Raw genomic sequence first — 6,405 nt, forward strand, 5'->3', positions numbered from 1 at the left:
ATAATGAAATGTACAAAGACCTGGAGTTATAAAACCAAAAGGGAAGAACTGAAGAAAAATTCAAGCCTCGAGTTGCAATATTGAAGGATTCTAAGGGCAAAATATTGAATGATGCAGGAAACATCAAAAGAAGATGGAAGGAATACACAGAGTCACTGTACCAAAAAGAATTGATTGATGTTCATCCATTTTAGAAGGTGGCATGTGATTAAGAACCAATGGTATTAAAGGAAGAAGTCGAAGCTGCACTGAAGGAATTGACGAAGAACAAGGCTCCAGGAATTGACAGAGTACCCACTGAGATGTTTCAACAAACAGATGCCATGCTGGAGGCACTTACTTGTCTATGCCAAGAAATTTGGAAGAGAGCTACCTGGCCAACTGACTGGAAGAGATCCATATGTGTACCCATTCCAAAGAAAGGTGATCCCACAGAATGTGGAAATTATCAAACAATATCATTAATATCACATGCAAATAAAATCTTACTCAAGATAATCCAAAAACGGTTCCAGCAGTATGTTGACAGAGAACTTCCAGAAATGCAAGATGGATTCAGAAGAGGATGTGGAATGAGGGATATCATTGCTGATGTCAGATGGATCTTGGCTGAAAGCAAAGAATACCAGAAAGATGTTTACTTATGTTCTATTGACTATGCAAAAGCATTAAATTATGTGGGTAATAACAAATATTGGATAACATTGAGAGGAATGGGAATTCCAGAACACTTAATTGTACTCATGAGGAACCTGTACTTAGACCAGGAGGCTGTCATTTAAACAGAACAAGGGATACTGCATGGTTTAAAATCAAGGAGGGAGTGCATTAGGGTTGTTTCCTTTCACCATGCTTATTCAATCTGTATGCTGAGCAAATAATCCAAGAAACTGGTCTATATGAAGAAAAGCATGGTATCAGGATTGAAGGAAACTCATTAACAATGTGAATATGTAGATGACACAACTTGGCTTGCTGAAAGTGAAGATGACTTGAAACATTGATGAAGATTAAAGACTACAGTTTGTAGTATGGATTATATCTGAACATAAAGAAAATGAAAATCCTCACAACTTGACCAATAAGCAGCATCACGATGAATGGAGAAAAGAATAAGTTGTCAAAGATTTCATATTACATGGTTCTACAATCAACACCAATGGAAGCAGCAGTCAAGACATCAGATGATGTATTGCTCTAGGAAAATCTGCTGCAAAAGACCTCTTTCAAGTGCTGAAGAGCAAAGATGTTTTTTTGAAGATTAAGATGCACCTAACCCAAGCCATAGTATTTTCAATTGCCTCATATGCATGTGAAAGCTGAACAATGGATAAGGAAAACAGAAGAGTGGATGCTTCTGAATTTTGATGTTGGCAAAGAATACTGAAGGTACCATGGCTTTGCAGAAGAACTAACAAATCTGCACTGGATGAAGTGCAGCCAGAATGCTTCTTGGAAACAAGAATAGCCAGACTTCATCTCACCTACTTTGGTCATGTTGTCAGAAGGGATCTTCCCTGGAGAAGGATATCATGCTTGGTAAAGGAAAGGGTCAGCAAAAAAGGGGAAGACTCTCAACGAGATGAATTGACACAGTGGCTACAATGATGGGCTCAGGTATAGCAAGGATAGTGAGGCTGGCACAGGACCAAGCAGTGTTTCGTTCTGTTATACATAGGGTCACTACAAGTTGGAGCCTACTCGATGGTGCCTAACAACAACAACAACAATATCCATATAGATAGAACTAACAGAGGCAAAGTTATGATAACTTCTTATCCATAGCCAACCACCCTAAGGGAGCAAGTTGTTGTGCCCGTGGGCTCAAGACCATGGTCATGGGGGAAATCAAACTCACTTGGCATAGCATACTACACAAAAACATTGTTGTACATCCTACTTTGGTGAACAGTGAATGGGGTCTTAAAAGCTTGCAAGCAACCATCTAAATGAAACAATTTGTCTCTCCTCATCTGGAGTAAAGAAGAATGAAGAAGACCAAAGATGCATGGAAACAATTGCTCCAAGGGACCAGTGGACCAAGAGAACCTCAGTCTACATGACCCTTAGACCAGAAGAACTAGATGGTGCCTGGCTACTGCTTCCACCCACTTGGAAAAGGATTAAAATAGGAAATCTTGGATAGAGTGGGAGAACAATGTGGAACAAAACTCAAAATCATTTAAAAAAAAAAAAAAAGATCATGATTACTGGTATGATAGAGACTGCTGAAACCCCTGACTATGGTCCCTAGTCATCCTTTAGGCCTGGGATTGAACACAGTCCTGTGGTTTCCAGCCAAATAATGGACAGGTATATAAGGTGAACATTTACATCAGGTAGGTAAATTACTTAGAACCATCAAGCATGGGAGATCAGAAGGGCAGTATTTGCACAGGGAGATAGTTCAGAGAGCTGGAATGTGTAGGAAAGAAGAACATAGGGGGAAGATAACCACAGGGAGACAGCTGCTACATTATGGGGACTGCAATCAATCTCATGAAATAAAATGTGTATGGACTGTTGCATGGAAAATGAATTTGCTCTGTAAACTTTCACCCAAATCACAATTAAAAAGAGAGAAATAGAAGATATACAAATGGGTAAAAAGTATATATATATATATGTGTGTGTGTGTGTGTGTGTGTGTATGTATGTATATATAGGAGCTCTGGTAGCATAGTGCCTAAGGCACTTGACTGCTAACCAGAAGGCTGGCAGTTCAAACCCACCAGCCACTCCTTGGAAGGAAGATGGGGCAATCTATTTCTGTAGTGATACTGCCTCGGAAACCCAAGGAGAGGTTATTATGAGTCAAATCGACTCCACAGCAGTGAGCTTATATATATATATATATATACATACATATATGATGTTTATTAGTTATCAGGGAAATACAAATTAAAAGTATAGTGAGATTACTATGAACCCATTAAAAAGACAGTGTTGGTGATGATAAGGAACAATGCTCATACTTTACTGGTGGAAATGTAAAGTGGCACAGCCACTTTGGAAAATTGTTTGGCTGTTTCTTATTAAATTCAACATACCCTTTCCATACAATCCAGCAACTGCATTACTAGATGTTTACCTAGGAGAAATGAAAATATGTCCACACAAAAATTGTACATAAAATTCCAAAGAAGCTTCATAATATCAAACACTTGATTGGAAACAACTCAAATGTCCATCAATGGATGAACAGATTCATAATTTATGTTATGTTCATACTACAGAATTCTACTTCACAATGAAAACATTGGTAGGCGTAACAATGTGGGTGGATTGTTGTTGTTATGTGCCGTGGAGTCGGACCCAACCTTCCGTCCGAGGAGTGGCTGGTGGGTTTGAACCACCAGCCTTCTGGTTAGCAGTCAAGTGCCTTAGGCACTATGCGCTACCAGAGCTCCTATGGGTGGATTAGCAAAAACAAATTAATGGTGACTGAAAGCAGATTACTGATTGCCTGGGGCTGGGCTTAGGGTAGGGGAAGTTGACTGAGAAGGGGCATATGAGACTCTTTTGTAATGATGAAAATATTTCCTATCTTGATTATGCTGGTAGCTTCACAGGTGTACACATTTGTCAAAACTCATGAAACTATACACTTAAAATGGGCACATTTTATTGATTGTAAGATTTACCACACTAAAGTTGATTTTTTAAAAAAACTTAAGACATAACAAATGCAATGTGAAAGCATTGCTTAGATCCTGAATCAAACCAACTGCAAAAACAAAAATTATGTGACATCCTTGAGGCCTAGAACTGAACTCACCCCCATGGCTCAACATTTTACAGTAGTGGACTAATACAATGTCTGTCCTTTGTGATTGATTCAGCATAATGTCATTCACATTATGAGGTGTTTCGAGGATTCTACATTTTTATTTAGTGTTGTACAGTATTCCATTGTGTGTACGTACCATAGTTTGGTTATCCATTCAACTGTTGATGGGCACTTAGATTGTTTCCATCTCTTTGTTATTGTGAATAGTGCTATAGTGAACATAGATATGCAAATATCTATTTGTGTCCTACCACTCACTTCTTTAGGATCTATAACTAGTAATGGGGTTGCTGGATCAAATGGTATTTCTATTTCCAACTTTTTAAGTAATTGTCATACCAATTCCCACAGTGGTTTATCATTTTACAGTCCCACCAGCAGTGTATGAGAGCCCCAATCTCTCCACGTCCTCACCAGCATTTGTTATTTTCTGTCTTGTTGAACTTTGCTATCAGTGCTGGGTTGAGACAGTATCTCGTAGTTGTTTTGATTTGCATCTCTCTAATGGCTAATAGGGAGCTCTGGTGGTGTAGTGCCTAAGGCATTTGACTGCTAACCAGAAGGCCAGCGGTTCAAACCCACCAACCACTCCTTGGAAGGAAAATTGGGCAATCTACTTTTGTACAGATACTGCCTCAGAAACCCAAGAAGGAGTCACTATGAGTCAAATCAACTCCACAGCAGTGAGTTTGGTTTTGGTTTAATTGTTAATGATCACAAACATTTCTTCATGTGTTTTTTGGCCACCTGAATATCTTCTTTGATCAAGTGTCTGTTCACGTCTTCTGCCCATTTGTAAAGAGATTGGTTGTCTTTTTGATGTTGAGGTGTTGGAGTTTTCTATAAATTTTAGAGGTAAGTCCTTTGTCAGTTATGTCATTACCGAATATTTTTTCCCAATCTGTAGGTTCTTTTTTTTTACTCCTTTGGAGAAGTCTTTTGATACACATAAGTATTTAATTTTCAGAAGTTCCCAATCACCTAGTTTATCTTCTGCTGTTTGTGCATTTTGGGTTATGCTTGATAGTCTATTTATGTCATAAATTAGGGCCCATAAGTTTACCCCTAGTTTTTCTCTGATGAACTTTATACTTTTAGATTTCACATTCAAGTCTTTGATCTATCTGGAGTTAGTTTTTATGCATGGTGTGAGATATGAATCTTGTTTCATTTTTATGCAAATAGATATCCAGTTTTGCCAGCACCATTTATTAAAGAGAATGTCTTCTCCCTCATTGAATGGATTTTGGCCCTTTGTCAAAGATCAGCTGATGATAGGTGGATGGATCTAGCACTTGGTTCTCAAACCTTTTCCACTGGTCTATGTGTCTCTCATTGTACCAACACCAGGCTATTTTGATTACTGTGCTATATAGTAGGATTTTTTTTTTTTCTCTCTCTCCTTTTTTTTTATTGTGATTTGGGTGAAAGTTTACAGAGCAAATTCACTTTCCCTACAGCAGTTCACACACACGTTGTCTCATGACATTGACTACAATTTACCCCAATGCAAGAGCTCCCACTTACTCCTGATAGTTACCTCTTCCCTGTGTCCATCCCTCCATGCACTCCTGCCCCCTGAGCTGTCTCCCTGTGCATACACAGCCCTTCTTTCTCCCATGATTGTTCTCTCCAAGGAGTGTATCTACCTCAGATACAAGTTCAACTCATATGTCTGTCTTTTGTTTGACTGGAAGCCACAGGTGTATGTTCAATTCCAGACCTGAAGGGCAGCTAGGGACCATAGTCTCAGTGGTTCCACCAGGCTCTATCAGACCAGCAAATCTTCTCCCTTTTTTTTTTTTCCCCAAATGATTTTGAGTTTTGTTCCACATTGTTCTCCCTTTCTACGTAGGATCTCATACATAGATCCCCCTCCGAGTGGTTGACAGTGGTAGCTGGGCACCGTCTAGTTCTTCTGACCGCATAGTCACATAGGCTGAGGAACACATGGTGTACCAGTCGCAAGGACTAATTGTTTCCATGAATCTTTGGTTTTCTTCATTCTTCTTTGCTCTGGACAAGGAGAGACTCATCGTTGCATCTAGATGGCTGCTTGCAAGCTTTTAAGATCCTAGTCACTACTCACCAAAGTAGGGGTTGGAACAATGTTTTGTGTAGTGTTATGCCAACTGAGCTTGATGTCCCCTGTGACTATGGTCCCAAGCCCACAGGTTCAACTACTCATTCCCTCTGAGTAGCTGGCTGTGACCAAGAAGTGACTACAACCTTGTCCCTTGTCAGCTCTACTATACACCTGGGAATTCTTACAGAACATACAAACACATTTGTAGAACCATTGTCTGCCAGCCCTATACATGGTCTTGGGTACACTCCCTTCTGCATAGACATACCTAATATAGTTCAGCCTGTCCACCCATCTATTCACCAGTATATCCATGTTTTACGTCACAGACAATGCAGTACTGTATGTGCAAAACAGTCCATATTTGTTGTCTGTACATCCCATTTACCTCTCTATGTCTTCCTCTTCCTCAATGCCATCGTGTTGATCACTCACATTTGGGACATTGCCCTTCTCTTCATCCAAATCAATACTTGTCTTTACCTATCTAAGAGTGTTTCCTCCCCTCCCCTCCCATGCCTGGTAACCA

Source organism: Orycteropus afer, unplaced genomic scaffold (genome assembly GCF_000298275.1).
Source record: "Orycteropus afer afer isolate SDZICR_OR568_19922 unplaced genomic scaffold, OryAfe1.0 scaffold00573, whole genome shotgun sequence".
Taxonomy (NCBI): Eukaryota; Metazoa; Chordata; class Mammalia; order Tubulidentata; family Orycteropodidae; genus Orycteropus; species Orycteropus afer.